This window comes from Oxyura jamaicensis, chromosome 1 (genome assembly GCF_011077185.1).
Source record: "Oxyura jamaicensis isolate SHBP4307 breed ruddy duck chromosome 1, BPBGC_Ojam_1.0, whole genome shotgun sequence".
In the NCBI taxonomy this organism is placed as follows: Eukaryota; Metazoa; Chordata; class Aves; order Anseriformes; family Anatidae; genus Oxyura; species Oxyura jamaicensis.
In genome coordinates this window covers 159,779,462-159,802,272 of record NC_048893.1, presented here as the reverse complement: position 1 = coordinate 159,802,272, position 22,811 = coordinate 159,779,462, and the positions used below count along the sequence as shown (strand labels likewise).

At 38.5% G+C, this 22,811-nt stretch overlaps 1 long non-coding RNA gene across 6 annotated transcripts in view; it reads right to left on the bottom strand.

Annotated features, from left to right (window-relative positions):
• The window catches only part of LOC118163418, a 52,933-nt gene that overhangs the window by 2,620 nt on the left and 27,502 nt on the right, over positions 1-22,811 (bottom strand). For 3 of the 6 annotated variants that reach the window (XR_004749038.1, XR_004749042.1, XR_004749041.1), the window contains one exon: positions 17,358-21,065. This is a non-coding gene — a long non-coding RNA (uncharacterized LOC118163418). Of the gene's footprint in view, positions 1-7,078; positions 7,566-7,693; positions 8,033-17,357; positions 21,066-22,811 lie in introns of those variants that run through there. The other 3 variants (XR_004749045.1, XR_004749046.1, XR_004749044.1) reach the window with 3 other exon arrangements.

Genomic DNA, 22,811 nt, shown 5'->3' with positions numbered 1-22,811 from the left:
TGATTGGGGCTCTGGGGGACCAGATTTCAGAAAGGGGAAAAAAACTGCTGTGCAACAACAGCTGGGACAGAGAAGAGAGAACCAGCTCTGCAGATGCCAAGGTCAGTGCAGGAGGAAGGCAGGAGGTGCTCCAGGCAGGCAGCAGAAGTTCCCCTGCGGGCTGTGGAGAGGCCCCTGGTGGAGCAGGCTGTCCCCCCTGCAGCCCATGGGTCCCACACGGAGCAGATCTCCATGCTGCAGCCCGTGGAGGAGCCCCCGGTGGAGCAGGTGGATGTGGCCTGGAGGAGGCTGCGGCCCATGGAGAGCCCCCGCAGGAGCAGGCCCCGGGCCAGAGCTGCAGCCTGTGGAGAGGAGCCCACGCAGGAGCAGGGGGAGCTGCTGCCTGTGGGGCAGTTTGGTGTGGGATGGATGGGGGAAGGTGCTTTTAATTTGGTTTTAGTTCTCACTGCTCTAGTCTGATACTGATAGGCAATAAATTTTGTTAATGTCCCTATGCTGAGTATGTTTTGCCCATCATGATAATTGTTGAGTAATCTCCCTGTCCTTATCTCACCCCTTGAGCCCTTTCCATCATATATTCTCCCATTTTTTCTTTGAGGAAGGGGAAGCAAGAGGCATTGTGATGGGGCTCAGATACCCATTGGGGTAAAATCACCACAGAATACTCAATAAAGTCAAAGAAATGCCAGTCCAACATAGAGTCAGAAGATTGCCAAGATCAGTATGTTCAATAAAAGTAGATAAAATGTTGTGTTTTCTGGTAGCCCATACAACAGCATGACAAATCACGCCTTTTTGAGGTTTTAAGTCTTGCACCAAAATTTGAATGTTAAAATCTTTCAATATGGAAAGAAGTGGTATTAAAAGGATAGCCATTTCTAGAAACCAATCAATTAATGAAACACTATTTGGATGATGGATTTTTAAAGGCATTACTTGCATCTATGACTATCAGCCCAGATAAAGGTTAGTTCCTTCACAAAGAGACTGTGATAGTATTATCCCGAAGAAAGCTATGAAGAAAGTTGTGTTATTTTTCACACTGGAAAGGTCAGGAATTGTTTGTGTCCCTCTATTTTAATACTGATGTTCATATTCATCATCAGAAAATTGATTAACATCATCAGAAAATCAATCAACATTGCTAACTCCGTTGGAACAAGACACATTTGTATATGTGGATGAGACACCTATTCCTTCCTGAAACTCTGCAGATGCTACTGAGAAATAGTGGAGACGGTCATAAATGCACATCCAGAGCTGCAATAGACAGTGTGTCCGTGCTACCACTTTGACAGTGATTCCTGTCTATAATTACAGTGGCACATCTGTCATGGGAATTATGTCATAAGCATCCATGTTCCCTAAGTCCATCTTAACAAACTCCCTACATAATAATTAGAAAGCAATCAACCATCATATTTTCCTTTTTTTTTTTTTTTTTTTTTTTTTCCTAACCTGTTTATGTTAAGCCATAAAACTAAGAGTAAGTTTAAGTGATTTTTAGTAGATTACCTCAAGGACAATAAATGGCATAGAAGTCATCACAACATCTGATATACTTTCATCCTGATCAGTTGTATTATCTAACACCTATAACACCTATAAAGAAGAGCTCACAGTAAGACTATTTATGCGAAGCTTCTGGTAGAGTTCTGTATTTATCCTCCTCTTAAGACCTGTTCTTATTGCTGCTTCTGCTCTGATCCTGTCAGATGCTGAGCTCTGATGGCACTTAAACCTCCAGTGTGCATCAGTCACTGGCAGGGCGGGCTCCTTCATTCTGTCATTCTGTGCAAAGTGACCGTCTGCTCTTCCAAACCCTGCGGTTGCCTATAGGGATTAGGCAAGGATGCACCAAAAGTTTTTCCACTTGTGACCTGAGTCAAATTTAGATATCAGTGTTAAAAAACAATTGCAAAGAACTTGCAGTGCCACTCAGCTCCATTAAATATTAAGTACTTACAGAAGCTCTAGCTAGTGTTTAGAAGAATCGTCTATCCCTCTTTGGCTAGTGTATTTGAATTAGATTTGTTCTTTCTTTCTCTCTTTCCCCCCTCCCCCCAACCCCTCCTTTTTCTGGTTAATAGATCTAACTCTTTAGTTGTGTCTTCCAAGAGCCTGAGGATGGAATTTACCATCTGTTGTGTAACTCTGTATATCTGTTTTTCTGTAGCCTGATCAGTAGCACAGAGATTGATTGATTGATTGATTGACTGATTTACACATTCACTCCTCTCATTTCACAAGATGCAGGGAGATTGTTCTTACTAGCTGAGGTCATTTAGGGACTGGCTAAAAAAAAGCAATCATTTTTTCCTGTGCTATAAAGTCTGGTGGTCGTTACTTGTGGCACCTATGTGGAATATAAATTTCTGCATTAATGTATAGCTGAATCTGATGCTTCTGGAAAATTTCAGACCCTGCCTCTCTCAGGTTTTGTTTCATGCTTTGGGTGTGTTTTTAATTTAGTTTTGGAATTTGGTTTATGTGGTGCTAGCATGAGGCTTCCATTAGCCATTTCACAAGCAGTACCTACATATTTTCTGAATTCTAATGCAAGGGGAATGGAGAACAAGGAAGGCAGAAAGTCAGTTCAAAGATAAAGTGGAAAATTAATGTGATCTAATGCATGGATTAGGCTGAGCCATATAGGATCTTCTGGAAGCTCTCTAGGTCCACACACACCAACTCCTACACTCGTACATCCAAGAGCTAGAAATACTGCTGAGGGATGCCCAAAACATACATTTCTATGCCTGGACTATGAACCTGGGTATGTCACTTTGCCCGTTTGTGCCTGCATTCCCTCCCTCTTGTTTTTATAAACTGTAAAATCTTTAAGGCAGTCTCTTACCCCAGTTTTTCAAAGCACTTTGCAAAGCGGGAGCCTCTGGGATTACTGTAATGCAAATAAATAACACTAAACCTATAACAGGTATTATGTGAAATGAGCAGAGATTTTGTATATGAGCCATTAGATGTGTGGGATAAGCTGAATTCATTAAATCTGAAAATATAAACAAGTAAGGTGTGCATATCCTTTCAGTCTACTATATCATACTGAGCGTTTATAGACATATATATGCTTATCCCATTATATAAAATGGATTTAAAATGCATTATATTAAATAAAGTGTGTCCTCCAGTACCATGCACATTATAAGCACTCAGCAAATAATAACTGCAATTGAAATGACATAAAAATTAAAATGGACTGTATTCATCACTTCTTAACCACAGTCTTTGATGGAGCTAGCAAAAAAAGGGCAAAAGTATGTCAGCCTAGTCTTCCAAGTACATGTGACTGGAGTCCATCTAGATATATCTGAAAAGATTTGAAGTACCTAACATAGCAGTTGCACCAGCACAGCCTTGAGTTCAGCTTGCAAATACCTTCCTGTGATCTCAGGCCCAGCAACTGAGCCTCATATTGCCTCAACTACAATATTGTTACTACAGCAAACCTTTAAACAAGTTTGTTTAAAGCTAGTGTACATACACTGCCTCTTGGCAGTGCAGCTGAGCCTGTGGATTACTGTGCAAACAATGTCCAAATATGATCCTCAATGTTTTTTTCCCAAAAAAAAAAAAAAAAAAAAAAAAAGAAAAAAAGAACATTCAGTCTTGTGACTTAACATTATGGACTACTGCAGTACTGCAGCTGTGTCTGGTTTTGTTGCCTCTGCTATTTCTACTTTACGGTCAAAGTGAACAAGACCAGATTTTGGCCCAGTGAGCTACACAAAATCTTTTATTTAGTTCTGCATCTTTTGCCTTGGCACCTGTCTTGCCCCTGCCCTTCAGTATTTGTCCCCTTTTGCCTCCCTACCAGCCATGACAACAGGATGCACAATGAAAACTCATGTTTACAAATCTTGCATGCAAATGATTATGGAACAGCCATGATATGCAGTAATTTAAATTTGTTGACAGAGTTGCTAAGGAACAAACCTTTTGATTCTCTGAAACCTTTTTTGATACAGCTCCATGCTCTGACAGTTGAAGTTATTGAACAAGAGTGAAGACTCTTTAAAAGAGGAATTTCTGACATTTGCCTGTTTTCAGACGCTGTAACATAACTTTGAATATTCCTTCAGTGTCAGTTTTATTCAATAGTGGAATGTCTGATTCCATATATATTTAAGCTATCCTATATTTCAAATAATAATAAAAAAAAATGGCTTCAGCACTTCACTACTGCCTTCTCCCACTCACATGCACAATTGTTTTGCAAAAATTGTGATCTTTACCTGCTCCCCTGCCAAATATCTTGTAAGTTTCTATACTTTTTCCGATCTGTTCTTTAAACATCCTTTCTCCAGGGCATTTTCACAAAGGACCTCATAGAATGCTACTCAGATATCAACTGTAAAATACACCATTATTTTGACACTCCAGTATTTTTGAGACAGCTGATACTTAAAGAACATATATTCACACTGTAGATTCTTAACCATTAAATACTGAAGCAGCCCTGGGAAAAAACAAGACCCAGATTAATCCCAAACCAGACTACCTATATCATTTAGCTGACAAAATTAGAAGCATTGTCATGTAAAGTCTTGTCAGGAAGGGAGAGGGTGATTTAGCCCTCAGGTTGTCTCAAACATATTTGGAGGCATATAACCTTCACTTGATTCCTAAGGCAGCCTAGAGCAATTATAGTCCTAATTTAAGCACCTCAGTTAGGTGTTTAAAGTTAGGCAGAATTAAACCTTGTCCAATTGATCATAACCTTAGTTTTTCTTAGCAGGCTCAGCAGTTGTATTTGCAACCTGCCTACATCAACACTACCTTATGTGCACATCTGTCACTCTGTAGCATTCAATGCGCAATAGGGAAAAGGCAAATCAGCAATTTTGTGGGGATGTTTGTTTGAACATCAGCAAATTCGACATTTTGTGGGGATGGGACATAGGCAAAGATAATTATGGGAGAGAGGTAGAAATGAGATGCAAAAGGAAAAAACATGATGGATTACCCATTTGAAGGTTTGCTTTCTATTGCAGAATCACAGAATGGTTGGGGTTGGAAGGGACCTCCACAGATCATCAGGTCCAATCCCCCTGCTCAAGCAGGGTCACCTAAAGCATGTTGTGCAGGATGGCATCCAGGCGGATTTTGAGTATCTCCAGAGAAGGGAACTCCACAACTTCTGTGGGCAACCAGTCCCAGTGCTCTGTCACCTAAAGAAGTTCTTATATGGTAGTTAAACCTCCTGTTTTTCAGTTGATACCCATTACCCCTTGTCTATCACTGGCCACCACTGAGAAGAGTTTAGGTCCATCCTCTTTACATTGTCCCCTCAGGTATTTGTATAGGTTGATAAGTTCCCCTCCCAGTCTCCTCTGCTCTAGACTAAACAGGCCCAGCTCGATTAGTCTTTCCTCATAGGACAGATGCTCCAATCCCTTAGCCGTCTTTGTGGCTCTACCCTCTCCAGTAGCTCTATGTCCATCTTCTACTGGGGAGCCCAGAACTGGACACTCCAGATGTGGCCTCACCAGAGCTGAGTATAGGGGGAGGATCACTTCCCTTGACCTGCTGTCCACATTCCTCTTGATGCAGGCTACTATCCCATTGGCCTTCTTGGCCACAAGGGCACAGTGCTGGCTCATGGTTAGCCTGCTGTCCACCATGACCCCCAGGTCCCTCTCTGCAGAGCTGCTCTACAGCAGGTCAGCCCCAGCCTGTGCTGGTGTCTGGGGTTGTTCGGGTTGTTCCTCCCCAGGTGCAGGACCCTGCACTTGCCCTTGTTGAACTTCATGAGGTTCCTCTCAGTCTAACTCTCCAGGTTCCTCCGAATGGTCACACAGCCCTCTGGTTCTAGGATCAATGTATGACTTGATGGACATTTTGCAGTTTTCTGGTGTGAAAAGCAGAAGAACCTAATGTCATGTATCTGCCAAAGTGCTATTTTTAATTAAACAAAATGGCTGCACAGTCAGAAACTGAGGATGCAAAGGCAGAAGGAAGACTCTGGGAGGGGATATATCAGTCTATCACCATCGAAAAGAAAAACAGCAAAAATAAAGTGGTATAAAAAAGAACCAGTCACTTTCAGATTTACTCAGAGGCACTAAAGATTATCTCTGCCTACCATATTCTCTTCACATTTTATTCATAAGGAGTGAACAATTTTTTTTCCTTGTGAAAAAAACACATCTGAAATTGTGCAAAAGTGTTTTGAAAAGAATTTTTTAAAATGTGAAATAAATGTAAAAATAATGAGTCATACTCTTTAATGGCCATTGCAGAATGTGCATTAGAAGGCAACCAGAGCACTCTCAGCATGCACTAATAGCTTGCTAATGCACAGTCTTCAGTGCCTTATTGCTATAGTCGACATTTACCACAACGAATATTTTGCAGCAAGAAATATTTTGGGCTCCATTACGCTTTCAGAACCTTGAGCTGCGCTGGGAAGGGCTGGAAGTAGAATGCTGTGAGCACTGTGGCCGAAAGCCTAGAGAAATAGCTCACACCTTTGCCATTTGTTGGAATATAGGTGGAAAAAACCTTCGTGTGATGGAAGGAGAGCCATTTCATCCAACCCAGCTCTGTGCTCACCCACTGGGAGACAGTGGTGCAGATAGCTTCAAGCAGGGCCTTGATGTGAATGCCTGGCAGGTTTCTCACCCTGGGACCACTGCATGGTCCTCAAGCCCCTTCCCCTGTGCATTGGACACCATGAACCACATTGTGACTGCTTGCATTTTACAGCTCCCTCTTGCCCCAGACTTCTGTAAGAGCAGTCTGTTTCCTCTCCCCACTCTCTCCTCTGTCATGTGTGTGCATTTGTTGGTGAACGTATCTGCCAGGGACGGCGCAGCTGTGACTGTAGCTACTGAAAAATGCTCTGTTACCTGGGAATGCCAGCAATGACTTTTGCAGCTCAGAACCTGAGCCAGAAGCAACCTCATAACCGTTATGGTTTGGATCGACTAATTTTGCTTCTTCTTTTTTTTTTTTTTTTTTTTTTTTTTTGTTTGTTTGTTTGTTTGTTTGTTGCCATTGTTTGGTTTCTGTTCTTTCTCATAATTGACAAGCTTGATGGGGACTGGTCTGTGCCCTGAGCAGCACTGTCACCCCCACAAAACACCCGTGTCAGTACACTGACACGATCAAAACCTCAGGCAGTCTGTATGCCAGTGGTCAGGGTGCTCCTTTGGAGGTGAGGATGGTATTATAAAACTGTTTTGGTACAGAAAGAGATGGAGCCCTAATCCCACTCCACTTGGGTGAGACCTCTTGGAGATTTGACTTGTGCCGGATGAGGAGGAGAGCTTTCGTGACAGCATCTGAGGGGCTAACCCTGAGCAACCATTCCCACAGAAAATACTAATTTAATTTATTGTACATGTGGCAGCGCTTTATGAGAGACCAGGTCTCCATTTTGTGCCCAACTCTTTAGATGAGGGTTGTATTTTTATTTACAGGCCACTGCTGGTTTATCTGCTGCATGCTTGGCATTGTGCCACTGGCTGGGTAAAGACACTCCACTTCATCTCTCTGTAAGTGGGTTTGGCTTCGCCTTCTCGTAGTGGCACTTGCATGAGGTGCTGCAAAAAAGCATCAGCATCAGCCCAAGTCATGATAAGAAGATTATTAATTTTGGCTTCTCTCTCTCTCCAGAAACGTTTTGTTGTTGTTGTTGTTGTTTTTGTTCGTTTTTTGTTCTTTTGTTTTTCTGGCTGATATATAGGATGACTAGTTCCTCAGAAGCAAGAAAAGTTGTAAATATCATAAACAATAGTTCAAATATAACATACCACTTACAAAATATCAATGTAAACACCAATTTCAGTGATGCAGTACACTGTCTAAATGACTCAAAAATATCTAAGAATGGGTAATTCAACTTTTTGTTCAGGTTTGGAGAGTAAAAACTTTGGTCTTTTTTTGTTCAATTTCCAAAGATCTCTGACACCTCCTGTGCTGTATGAATGGGATCTTGTTACCTCCAGCAAGTCCCAGAGTCCATCATCACCACACAGCTACTGCTTTGCCCTGGGGTTCAGATCAGGAACTACAGAAGACAAAACAAAGTGTGGAGTTGATTATAATAATGCCCAGAGATATTATTACCAAGATATATCATTTCTGTTGGACTAAACCCTTGGCTTGTAAATTCTTCATGTGAACAGTCCTCAAAAAATAAACCTCTTTTCTCTCTTGAGTTTTTGAGAGAAATCAGCCACTGCTCATGAGGCACGGGACTACATTGGACTAGCAGACTAGCACTGTTCAAAAGGATCTTGCTCATGGCAAGTGAAGTTTCCTCATTACTAAGTTTTTCAGTGGAAGGAAAGATAAGTTCCAGGAAAAAGCAAAATGTATTAAAATGGATCTCTCAATTTTCTCTGCTGCTTTATTGTTGTTTTAAATAGACCATCAGTAAGTTTTGCTTTATACATGAACTGGATAAACTGTTCTACCAAATAATGCAATGCAGTGAATTGTATTGAGCTGTGTAAGTCCTAGCAGTCAGAAAACCAATACATTTCATGGCTGGCTATGCTTTGTTTTCCTTTAATGCAGACAATTTAATGTTAGCAATTGAATCAGTGAATTTTCCAGCGAAAATGACAAGGCAGTCAACTTGAAACATAGCATTATTAGCAGTCGTCTTTTCTGGTTTTGTGTGCATGTTGAGTGATCTGGGATGAAAAACTAACAAGCACCTGTCAAATCTGAGACATCAGGTTTTTTGACAGAGGGCCCACTGGACATTCCTATCAAGAGAGCCTTTATGAGTAAACCGTGGAAATCTCTCTCAGACAAAAAGGAAACAGAGCTCATCAGATTCTGCAGACCCTTGACTTCGAGGGCATGCTGTCTCCAATGAAAGGCTTTTGATCACAATGCTTTTTTATTCAGATTTGACTTCACATTATGGCTAATCAATACCTTGCAACGGTCTAAGTCCCCAGTTAGATGCACATCTCACAGTCAGGCAGGGAGACCTACTAATTGAGAAAAAGTCAGAGACCCAGGTACCATCGCCCTCAGGCCATAGTCTTGCCTCAGCTCAATCTTTTTTCCTATCCCTGCCTCTCTTATCATAGTACCCTAGAAATGGTAGAAATAAAATTTAGAGACATGACAGGCACAGAAAAGCAGGATCAATTCCTGTCACTTGCCACCAATGTTTACTGCCTTCCCAGGTCTTAAGAGGGTGTTTTTCTTTCATAGCTTAGGGGAACTTAACCTTTTATAAATAGCAAGATGGTACCTTCATGAATTTTAAATCGTTTGATTTTTCTAGGCCTAAGATTATCTCGACTTTCCCAAAATGACTCTATCTTCAAAATCTCATCTGTTTATATACGGTCAGAAATAGAAACTGGAAGATTTTTTGTTTGTTTGCTTATATATATATGTATATATACATATATATTATTTTTTTTTTCCATGTGCCTATTTCAAAAATTACCCTTCTCTCCCTTCTGCATTTTTTACCAGCCAGCAAGTGCAAGCAAATGATACAAATTCCATTTTGTAGGAAAAAAGACAAGGTAACTGCAGAAGTAGGACATGGGATGTACTCATGCAGGGCAACAGCAAAAGATTTTGGCAGCAATAGAAGGATTTCAGTGTGCTCTGTTCCCCATAGTACCTGACTGAAGAACTGTGCTCAGTGGAGCATGATGAGGGAAACGCTCAGTCCTGTGACAACAGATATAAAAAATGAAGTTCACATTTGTAAACCTGTTGTAAACCCTGGTAAACTGACCACTGGAGGGAGTCACAGATTAGGGAGCTGCTGGAACTACCAGATGCTGCTGGGTAAACTGGCTTTGCCTTGGGAACCACATTATATCTGTCCTGAGTGAACTGGGTTTTCCAAGATGTCTCTCTGTAAACATTAGTACATGGACATTGGTGTGATAGAGACTGAAGTCATAGAAAGACTAGGTGTAAGCTGAGAACAGGTAGCAGCAGAGCTGGGAGAGGGGTGAGAAAAGAAAACACTAAAGAAAAAAGTAGCAAGAGAATCAGAAAATGAGGTGAAGAAGACAAAAACCAAAATAAAGAACCTATGAAAAGGAGAAATACTTCGTTTTCACTCTGTTTTTCATTTTTCCTATAAGTTCAGTCAGGAGGTCCTGCTCATTGCTTCCTGTTCTTCATGACATTCTCCACTTATATCCATAGCTGTTTTTCCTAGAACAAATGTCTTAGAAGGTCAGCTTGGACAGCTGCTTTGCAAATAAAACAGTTTAAAAAAGTATACACTCCCACTAACTAACAAGCAATATGCTGTGTATGTGAATTTAACTAAAGTTCAATCAAGTATAGGAATTACAAAACATGGCTTAAAACTTGGTTAAATGGAAATATCTCAGTAAATATTAATACCTATAGATGTATCCCTGAAATAACCCTCTTTGTATAAACCTGTTTCTTGTTTTCTTGAGTTCAGATTCTCATTTCTTTTTGAATGTTAAAATATTGCTTCCTTGGTTTTTATATCTTTTGGGGAGAATAGGGAGAAATAGGTTGCTTATGAGAATTAACAATTATTCAAAATCACTAAAATATGATAAAAAGCACTTAAAAATAAATGAAAGAAAACAACAAAGTTTCATGTTGAAAGAAAAGGTCTGCTGCTTTTAAAAATGAAGATTTTTTTGGTTTTGTTTTTCCATACACTGAAGATTTTACATAAAAATGATTTTTTTTACATGTATTTGTCTTTCCAAAAGGCTCAGACTGTAAACATGAGTAACTCAGATTGAAGATGTTCAAAGTTTCCAACAGAGCGTTGAGGGCCTGGAGACATGAATTCAGTAACAGTGGTCATACTTAGGGTTCCATGTCCTAATAAGAGCACAAATCCCAAGGGATTTCCTGGAATTACTTGAGGCTGAATGTAGGTTCTTGATAAATCTGTTTTCCAAACCACTCTATTCCTAGAAAACTATGAAAAGGGACGTAGTCCAAAATGGTAAGAAAATGTGGGAATGTGAATAGTGGTGGTGGTGAAGTGGTTGCTTGTGGTAGAAGATCAGGCAAGTATTTTCAAGCATGTATGTCTGCTTCTACTTTAAGTGTGGAGCTACTTCCCCACATCTGAAAATTTGCCTTTTGTGGTTTCCCAAAGGCCAAGACATGATGACTTTAGGAGGCAGGATTGTCCTCTAACTTAATTACCTAGATAGGGTTGCCTTTTACATTGTTGAGATAGTTTCGCCTCCCGTTCTGGTCATCAACATTTATGCCAGCCCCTAAGCAGAAACACCAGCAGCTAGCATAACACAGGCAGCAGGAGTGCAAGAGGACTTATGTATGCTTAGGAGCACTGAATCCAAACACTGCCAACCTGGTTTACAGTCCTCTCTCAGAAAAAAAAAAAAAAAAAAAAAAAAAAAAAAAAAAAGGAAAATTACATATATGGAAATGGTGGGGACCAAACACTCTGAGACAGCCAGCAACTTTATGAAAAGCCTCCAAAGATTTCTTCCTGCAACGGGGTTTCTTAAATCTATGCACCTTCCCAGGCACCTTCACAAAGAGAAGGTTCTAGAGAAGGTTCTAGAAACGTATTTAAAGTATGTAGTATGCTGAGGTTTTCCTTTATATGTCTTGATTTTTCTGTTTAATCCAGGCTTGTCAGAGACTCTGTTAGCAACAGGAATTGAAACAATAAAATAAAAATGCTCACAAACCCATGTTTCTGTAGGACTTGCATACTTTTAGCTACAAGCCACCCGTTTTCCCCCAAAGAATGAAAGCACACAGCCTATACTCAAAGACAAGCCACAGAATGCATTTTCTCTAATTCCCTCTATTATTTTGCTGTTAGCTGGGGAGAACTGTTTGGCAAGGTGCTAAGTGTCTGAAAGTACAGGGGAAAGCTTATTGTTTCACAGGCTGAAATCTGGCCAAATAGTCCTTCTCTTTTCCTCATTGCTCCCACTTTTTGTTGACTGCCTCATGTGTGCTATTTTATACCTGTATCTTCTCTGTATGATCACATTAATTACATTCCATTCTTTCCACTTTGATATCTCATTAAAATCTTATAAATGATCATGCAGTGACCTTGAAGGACATGCATAATACATGAAAGTAAACCTGCAGTAAAATGTATTCTTTCACTCCTGACTGGCTACATCCCACATTTCTTTTTCCTATCCCCAATGACCCCAATATGGGGAGTTATGTTAGCTGAGCCAAGGTATGCAGTAGTGTGCAAATCCACTAACTCCATTAGCTTTCCCTACTGATGACAGCTGCAATATGTTAATGGCTTATGTTTGGATGTGATGGCCCTGCTACTACTTAGGGCACTATGCTAATTACGATAAGATGGTGACAACAGGTGCAAGTGTCACATCATATCAGCATCATGTGAATGAGAAAAATAGCTAGCAGCACCAAAAGCAACTCAAGAAAATGTAAACTTTAGTCAGCAGCCTGTGATTCTCTGAAGAACTATTCTTTAATGCTTATGATTAAAGGATTTACAGATGGATATTGTTGCTTTTTCTGCAAGTACAGTAATTTTTGAATTCATAGGGATGTCTTCATAAGCTATTTAAAGTTACGTTTCAACAACATGCACTTATGTGGCAGTTCAAGTAAAATGCATAAGGCCTGCCTCTATTTATGAAGATTTTCTTACTGAATAAAAGTTTTACTAAACCACATCCACTGCAGTGAATACATATTGGAACAGACATGATTTCCAACTGAATGAAATCACTACGTCTCTTTGGCCTTGTGCTCTTAACATAGCTCTTCTCTATTGTCAGATTTGCTTATGCATATATATACTTGTCCTCTTTCCTCTTTGTCAGGTTTGGTACCTCACTTTTCTCGATAGCAAGCAATTTACTAAAGCCCTGTGGTAGCCCTCCAGCAGGCTGAGCCAGCAAGACTGTTATCATTTTGCCCTTAACATAGTCCTTCTATCGTAAGAGAAGTTTAATGCAAAGCATATGCACACACCTGAATCCTTTGTTAGAAACAACAACAAAAAATACCTTAGGAGACAGCTTTTTATGAAGTAATGAATAGTTATTCTATTCTGCTAACTATTATGAGAGTAAAAATGTTTTTCACAATAGTTTTTTTTTTTTTTTTTTTTTTTTTGTTACAAATGTTTGGTACTACGTGAACCCACTGAAAGCTAAGATAAAACCTGAAAACAGAGCTACATTTTGATTTTTTTTTAATTGTAGTCTTCAGTTCTGAAAAGAAAATAGGGATGAGATCACTCAAAAACTTGTTTCTTATTGACACTCCATGATCTGAACTGATTTTAAGGCAGTTACAATTATGATGACTGATTTTGATCTCTCAAATAACCACAGCTACAGAGTATGCAAGTGATTTGACTCGTGAGAGTAGTCACTACAGGAGCAACATTTTAATTCACAAATCAAAATACTCTCACAATACTCAGACATAACCCTAATACTGACATTAAATCCAGGTGATCAGCTTGCTGTATTTCCATTGAAGTGCTTTCATAGCATTATTTTTAACTTAGCAGCACTAATAGATAAGTAAAAATTAGAGACAGGTCAATAGAGAACAAGTTATTACATATGAATTTCCAAAGACAGTCCTTAGAAATGGAGTAGTAATGAAAAAGCAAAGATTTATCCTCTACTTTTCCACACAGAAGTGCATCTTGACCATAAACAGGGAAGATCAATATTCAGTTCACCCGTCTGCATAAAGTCTATCCTGCATCATACAGTTACAAGTGCAGCTTTATCCAACTTGCACTTGCATTATCTCTTCCCTTGACTGCACCACCATATTTTACTTGATAGCTTTACACTGACTGCACACTGGAGTGCTTTGATCGCATTATTCCTCCTTGTTGTCGAAATCTTTCATTTGGGAATGCAAATGTAAGTTCCTTATTTTATACTAGAAAGTCCCATCTTTTGCCTGTATATGCATGACAGTAGAGTTATATATATTAAGATGTAATGTTCAGAATGTAACAGAATAAAGACCAGTGCTTCAGGCAAACCCCCACATACTCTACAGGTAACTATACCCTAGTACAAAAAATTATAGGGAATTTTCAGAGAAAAACTTGAATTTGCAATGCAATTTTACCTACACCTGAATTGCCAGAGACTTTCAAGGGATTCACGCCCCTAATAAACATTTCTGCAGCTAAAATATAAACAGCAGGGACCAAAAACATTGAAGCTGAAAAGTGAATATATAAAGGGATGGCTGCCTCCTGAAAAAAAAAAAAAAAAGAAAAAAAAAAAAAAAAAAAAAAACAGCTTGCCAGATACCCATGCCACCATGTGTGACCTAAATGTCTGATTGCTGTATGCAGGTGTATTCACTTTCTTATTGATATTTACTGAATTCATTTCTGCATTTTCTGATTTTTTCTCTTTGCAACCAGGTAGCCATGGTGTTGCATTGCTCCCGGTGACACTGAAGATGGTTAGGGAAGCTTCATACATTAGCCTCATTGTGCAAGCCATTATTAACTAAGTGATACTACTGCAAGCAGTGTGACTTTTGGGGCAAGAAAGATTTTCTGGGGCTGTTCTCAAAGTATTATTCTTCATATCTTTTATGTCATACAAGTGTTATCAGGAGTCTTATTTGAAAACATAAGAGAAATAGTGCAAGGCCTTAATTCTCATATGAGTTCATGGACAAATTCTGTGTTCTCAGAACATTGTAAAAGCATAAACATCTAAACATTTACCACAAATCTAAAGATGCTGAAGACAACACACCACCCCCCCCCCGCCCACCCCCACCCAAAGCAGGACCCACTGTCTTATCATGTAAAGCTGCCATAGTCGTGCTGGAATGAAGCTCCTATCTCATATTCCTCCATCCGGCCAGTCATAGTCACTACAGCAAATCCTAAAGGCCAACATTCAATGGGCTTAATAACACAAGCAGCAACCCTGAAACCAAAGAGGCAACTTATCTAAACCAAAGAAGACATGGAAACATGTTTTAGGACAACTCTTCACTGTATTCTATTTGTAGACGTTTGTAACAGTAAAATGAACATTCTACTTCCTGATCAATCACATTCATTCCTTTAAACTGGATAACTTCAACTATCATTTTTAGTAACTTTCCATTTCATTTGCTGCATGCTGCAAACATGCAATCAGTGAGGAAGTCCTTTACTCGTGAAATTTGTGTAACCTCATAGCCAATATCTCTTCTTGCTCTTCTGATTTTCCTAACTTCTGCAATATTTTAAAATTGTAAATAACAATCTCCCCACTCCCTAAAACAGGCATTTAAAAAGTTATTGACACTCTGTTTAAGCACAATGTCTCTGTTACACTCCCCCAGTTGAGACTTAGCCTGAATGAATTGTAACTGCAGCATGTCCAAGTGTTTCTTAAATAATTCCTATTTTTTTGCACCAGGTTTCCCACAGTCATGAGATCTTGCATCATTTCCATCAAGATCATTCAGTTGTTTATATTACCACAAGCTATTTCTTCTAGTTAAAGCAAAGATGTAAGTAATTCATATAGTGACATATAATAAAAACATGTTTATCTTCCAGAAAAACATCCCTATTTTATATATTTACCTCCGTCAAAACTTCTTATAATGTTTATACTTTTTTTACAAAACTTCCACTGAGCCCAAACTCATTTTATGGCTTCCTCTTTATTTCTTTTTTGTATCATGAATTTGTGATCCCTAAATCAGCCCTGCTCTATTTATCAAGATGGGCTAATTTCCTAGCTCTGGGTGCCAAGAGCCTCTGATCATGAAGTTCAGTCAATAAACTGACTTCAGTAAGTAAGCAATTATACATTGCCTCTGGAAACATGCTTCCCACCTTACAGGTTTTGCATACTTGTTATCCCGGTAAGTATCTGTGAAATTAAAATCCCCCATGATCAAAGTTGCAGTTTTTTTATAAGTATCTCTTAGCTGTAAACATGTTGTTTGTTGCAGTTATTCTAAAACACAATTTACAAGGTAAAGTGTCTACAGTCACCACTGTAACTTGTTCCTTTTAATCAAGCAGCTATCTACCAGAAAAGTGAAACACTGTTTTGCATATACACAGTTAAAATATACAAGACATAAACAATAACACTTTCTCTCAGTTCATCTTTTATTAAATGTAGCAAAATTAAAATTAAACAAATTTTGCCCTAATCTACAAAAAGCCAAGACATACCAAGGAATTCTCCCTCGTTTCATTTACTTAAACACCAATAAAATTTTTATATCCAAAGTCTTTATGTTAGGGACAGGGCAAGTACTGTTTTAAAATAACAATATTAATTTGGTGTAATTTATGAAATATCCAATTATAACATTAAAAAAAAAAAAAGAAAAAAAAAAAAAAAAAAAAATTGCACAGTCACTTAAATAAATATATATGTTTATTTTAATATTATATTTAAAAAAAAAAAAAAAAAAAAAAAAAAAGAGGTTTAAATTTTTGCATCCCTGCCTGTGGTCCAATCTCCCAAATACTTAAAAGTATATTTTTTGCTGAAGCATTTCTTTCTCTCTCTTTTTTTTTTTTTTTTTTTTTTTTTTGGTACCTTGAACACAAAATTAGGACACTGAAATTGCAGATAGTTATTTATAGTAGAGGAATATATACCAGAACATTTGAAATTTCTACCTGAATAAGTGTTGGTGGGTCCCTAATTCTGAATGTTTGTCACCTACTCTATGCCACACTGAGACTTCAGGAAGCTACAAAGTAGGCCTAGATGTTAATTGAATAGACAGGTAAAATGATTATTTGCATTTTTCTCTAATCTTTTTTCTTCCACACTGTCCCTGCTACTTTCTTCATTGCTGTGGAAAACACCATCATCCTACTTACTGTTCAAGCCAATAAACAAGTCTTCAGCTTGGATCTCTGCCTAGGTACTGTCATCCAAAATAAAATAATTGAGACTTTATTTTTGAACAGCAGATGATAAGGTCTTTTCTGCTCACTTTCACAGTGAAGTCTTTTAACACCTCATATCTCAATTATTCCTAATTTTTTAATCTCTGATTTCAACAAACATAACCTTTCTCCACTCATATTCTTGGCACAGATAACATACCTACCTGGCATTTTAACCACATTTGACTTATCCCTTAGGATCATTATTCTAGTCACATGAACTGTAGAACTTTTTTTCACCAAGAATATCCCTCACACGGAGTACCAGATACTAAGGCAATTTCTCAGATTAACTTCACCAGCTTCCCATATTACTGCTTAGAAGATCCCCCAGTCTTGCAAAACTGATTTTTCCATCTCGTCTAAATCCCTCCCTCAAGTTCTCTCTGGCTACAAACATCCCTTGGGAGTGATGCAATTATTCAATCACCATGCCACACTTGTGTTCTCTCTTTTTTATTTTCTTTACTTTTTTGTGTACCCTGTACATACCCTGTGTATATCTGTCATTGGGCCTTGTCTTAAGCTGTGACTGTAAGCTGTTTGGAGCAGAGGTCATGCCTTTTTTTATGTTCAGCCAGCTACAAGGCATGGGGCACTGCATGCCACTAGCAAGCAACAACTAAGCAATGGACCACCAGGGAAGCACTTCAGTTTACCTAAACATATATGTAGGTGCCTCCATATGAGATTCATCTACACTCCTTTTTTAATCACTGAAACATAACCCACACCATCAAGGGTCAGTTCAGTTGCTTAAATAGTTGTCTGGCAACATTATGGATGCTCTAATGTATTTAATGCATTTCAGTTTTATGCAGCAGGATGGCAGATATGGCACAGTACCTATGGGAAACTCACGTCCCCTGGGCACGGCAGCTGGGCAGGGTACTCTAGAAAGTATCATATGGCATTATACACTCATGTTTAAACAACTCTTTTGAGCCCACAGTGAACACAAGAGTAGCCAAAACACCTAGGTGACAAAAGCTGCATTTAAGCGTCTGAATCAGAAGCTAAATCTCACCTTTGTTAAGTACTGTTGTTTAATTGTATGTTCATCTGGCCTCTTCCTATGCTGTTTTGTTGAAAAAGGAACTGGAAATAGTAGTTCATCTTTTCTGTTAATCAGAACCCAGCGGCCTTTCCTCAGGTTCAGATTTACTGTGAATTCAGACATCTGTTTTACTACAAGTATCTCTCCTACATATGCAACAGCCATTCTTTTCATGGTTGGAAGTCCCCAAAAGATAACAGTTTATCAATCCTCTACTCACCTGCTGGAGAACTTTCTGTAATGGGTGACTGATCTGGAGGGAAGACTGCCAGTTGTTGTGCTCCATTTCCTCCGCTGCTCATTGTAGAAGATAGCTTTTTCAGACAACATGCCTTGCAGTTCACAAAGCTGCATTATCACTGCTACTGAAATGATCAAAAAGACTTTGCACTTGTGTCACTGCAGTTATTTTCAGGAAAATTGGAAACAAAGAAAAAGAGAGATGAAAGCTTCTATGAAAGTATCTTTGAAAAGCATTTAATTTAAATAAACCTGTCCATTTTTCTTGCCAAAGGAAAAAAGTCCAAACACTTTTAAGCCAAAACCTTTGAACCACAGTCTCTGAAGAGCATTCAGATAAAGCTGTTGAAGTCTTGATGCAATAACAGAAAGAACTCAGGAAAGGGTTGATTTTGCCATCCTAAAAACCTTCTTTTTTTCTCTGTGGCCAAGTAGTCTTCCTTGAACCAGTTTCCTTGTTTTGTATCTTATGATATGAAAAATATATCAAGACCTAGCTTGTTAAAGGCTTCTTTGTTGGATTTTTCTTCATTGTACATTGAACCACTAGAGATAATGATGCCAAAACAGGCAGATTTGCAAATGGAGAGGAGGGAAAATAGTTTAGCCCAATAAGGACAGAAAGGAACTAGAGACATTTTGGTGCTAGTAAGAAGGGGAACAAAGCAGAACTGACAGGGAGAGGCATGTAACCAATTACCAGTAATTATTACATTAAATTAAATGTCCAGTCTTCCTCTCAGGAAATCAAGTACTATAAATGGCAGAAAATAAAAAGTGAGATCAAGATGTGAAGTCAAAATCGCTAATAAAGACTCAGTTTAAAGGCTGGCTTCAGAAAAAGGGACAACTTTGGGACCTAAGTCTGGGGGTAGCCTGGCAGCTAACTAGATTTGTAGGAAGCAGTTCATTTCCTCCATAAACCAAAACTAGGGAGAGGCAACAATTTCACTTTTTTTTTTTCTTTTTTCTTTTTTCTTTTTTTTTCTTTTTTTCCCAGAATCTGTGGCCCCTGGAGAGACAAGCAACATGTTTCCAGCATTGGCTGGTCAGTTTTGCACCATGGTAAGTTTGAAATCCCTTTGGCACATTAACAGTACACTAGGTGCCATACTAAAAGAAGAATGCATTTACTGCATTATGTAGCTACTTGCTATCCTGGAGCAACCAGCAGAGATACTATTAAGCAGTAGTGATTAATCTCTTCACAGCAAGATTCCCCACAGTGAGAGCTAAGCTAGAGGCTGAAGAAATATGGAGATTTTTTTTCCACATTACTTTGCTGTGCACCACAATAAGGTTTCTTTTCAGGTCTTTCGGCCTGAAACATTAAACATGTTTCTTGGGACTTCAAAAAGCTTGAATAAATCAAGTTTGTTCTGTGAATATTTTAACCTTCCATCAACCTTCCAGTTTTTATTTTTTTCTTTCTCTTAACCTCAGTAAATTTTCGAGAGAAAATATTGTAAATGTACCATTTGCATCTTCTTTTTCTAATTCACCTTTTTCTTTGATTTAACATAAAGTGATCTTAGTAAAATTAGTTCAGTGTCTTGTCCCTTGGATGCAATGTGTATCTCATACACCCTGCATTAAGTGGAAACAGCAATGCAATAACTGTCTTCATGTACTGACAATACTGACTCTTTCGAGGAGGTGATCTCACTCAAGGAGCTGTGTATTTCATTTCTGTATTAGTTTCAGTGAAGACACATACTGTATCCTGACTGGTTTCATTTTTTGCCTCTGATATTGACATTAACAATTTTCCTTCATGTACCAAGGGAGTTTGCTGGCTGTGTTGAAACAGGCATTTTCTGTTCTCATTGAGATATTGAAAATATGAATTAACACCACTGAAATCAAAAGATGTTTACAAGTATAAAACTGACATGAATCAGCTCAGGAACAAACTCTTGTCTGTAAGCTCAAGTCATATGTTTGGTTCAGAAGTAATACTTAGCCAGAAGTAATATTTAAACTGCATCAAGATTAAGGAACTGATTCTGACATTTTTATGCTCATGTCTTTTATGTACTGAGCATTCCAGGGTGAATATATAACTGCAGAGAGTCAGTGGCACTGAACACACTACCTTTTAAATTCTGTATTTTTGTGACACTTGTTTTGCCCCAGTGTCACAACCCAAGACATTACTATAGAGCCCATATCAGAATTCAATGCACTACCTCCAGTGTTAAAATGAAACAAAACTAACAAACAAGTAAAAACAAACAAACAAACAAAACAAACAGTAAATTCAATAGCTAAAGGCTACATCCTAGACTGTGCATTGCTTTGGAGTATCTGAGAAAAGATCTTGGCCTGTAACTTAGTGCCATCCATGGCAATGTGAAATTATTTCATCTTTGAGCTTTTCATCACATACATGTGTCAGTTATGCACTTCAAAATTATGATTACATCCTCTATAATAAAACAACTTCCAAAATAATATTGTTTGGGGATCTTTGAAGTGTAACATGTGTTTGCAGTTATGCAGCAAACACAGTCGTGTACCATGGATTTGTGTAACTTGGTTTCTTTCCTGATAGAACCACAGATGAAGCAGTGCATGAAGTAATGTATGTTTGTAATGTGGGCGTAAGGTCCTAAAACAGCTCTCTCCTTATGCTTGCATGATGCATGCCTAGGACTTGCAGCCAGTGTGAACTCCATCACCAGGAAATCACAGACAGTGTAGGTCTGTGATCCAAAAACCATGACACACCACAGCAAACTGAGCCCCAGTCCTTCTCTCCGTGCATTGCACTGATCAATAAGGTAGACACATACTTTCAGTCCTCTTTCATATGGTGATGAGGGGCAGTTGAGGGGCTCTTCTGTGCTGCTGCTCCATATACATCTGAGTCTGGAAATGACAAGAAGAAAAGCTGAACAATGTCTTTGGAAGGAATGAGACAAGTTTGAAGTAAAAAGGTTGATTTGACAAGTACAAATCTAATACCTGAAACTATCATACCACTTTGGCATTGAAAAAGCAGGGGAGAAATGCAGGGAGAAAGATCAACTACTGCATCTCAGCAGTTTATCTGGCGCTGAGGAGGACTCCCTTTCAATTTGATGTAGTTCACTCATCCTTATTTTTCCAGCAACAAGATAACACCAGATTTCAAATTACACATTTAAAGTATCCATGAATAGATTCTTTAAAAAAGTGTTGTATGAATCAAGCACCACTTCCCCAACCATTGACTGCAACTGAATCATAACCATTCTTTACCTCAACAGCATTTTCTTCTGTCTTGATACTTGAAATAATTGCAGATGTCTTCAGCTCTGTGACCCTCTGCTGTATTTTCCTGATAGACTCCACTAACAACCAAACAACCACTTTCTACCTGTTGGGTTCTATTTACCATATTTCACTGAGTCTAGAAAGAAGATTTAAAAACTTCCTCACTTTAAACAGATAAAAAATCAATATATATATATATCTGCGTACAAGTGCTCAGCACATTACTGTAAGCATTTGTGACTAAGAGACAGTTCCCAAAATGAAGACAGTCTTAAACTTATGTAAAAGCTATATTTTTAATGGCATTTACATTTTCTCCCAAAGTACATTACAGTCTTGGTAAATGCTGAGAAGTGCTACTGTTTGACTGAGGGAGGTGTATACAACTTGAAAAATATTGGAGTATTGTCATTTCTTCCAGAATTGAAAATACTGAATTTACATTTCATTGTAATCCATTCATTGGTTTATAGACCTCCAGTTCTCCAGGGAGCACCACAGATTCAGATGATCTCCCTGAGTGCTAGATTTTGTATTTGAATCTCTGATTTACTGAAAGATGTATTAAGAAACTTCATGTAGCCAGACAGTTCCCTATTGACTATACTTCTGAGGAGACTCAGGAGCACAAGTTATTCCAGCAAGGATATGGAATAAATTATGCTCAGTAATTTGCCTCTAGATCAGCCTTTCTCCACACAGTGGTATAATGCATTCATCTGGACAAGCAGGCCCCATTTCAGAGAGTGTTTTATGCAGAGTATATATCTTGCAAGAGAACAGAACAGATCAAATATTTGGCATAGAGACTTACTTTCACAGTCCCTCAAGAAGACAGTACTTATTTCAATTTGTGGAGGCTTGCACCGTCAACTGGAAAAATCAGTTCTTATTTATCTGTGTGACATTCATTGAATTAGCCATCACTTTGAATAAAATTTTCAAGGGAGTTTGAGGATAAACCCCACATTATCCCATAAAGGAATGGTATTCAAATCTCAAGAGGTGGTCTGTGATAGGTAAACCACAAAGACTTTTGACACAAATTGACAGCTATGGGTAAATGTCAGAATCCTAAAACATGTTCTTCATTTACCAATTTTTGTGTCTTGTTCACAGTAACATTTTAATATTTTTCTCTCAGTTATTTGCTACCTAAATGATTGGCCTGGGTTTCCCCAGTTCAGTAATGGGCCCATATTAGGGGCAGTAAATGTCACAGATATCATGCTCTGACATTTCAAAGTATCTCTGAAATCTTGTTATGTTTAAGAAACAGAAGGCTCCAACACTACAAATATACATTGTATTCTGCAAATTTGTAAATCATGGAGAACTTTCAGAAGTAGTTCATCTTTC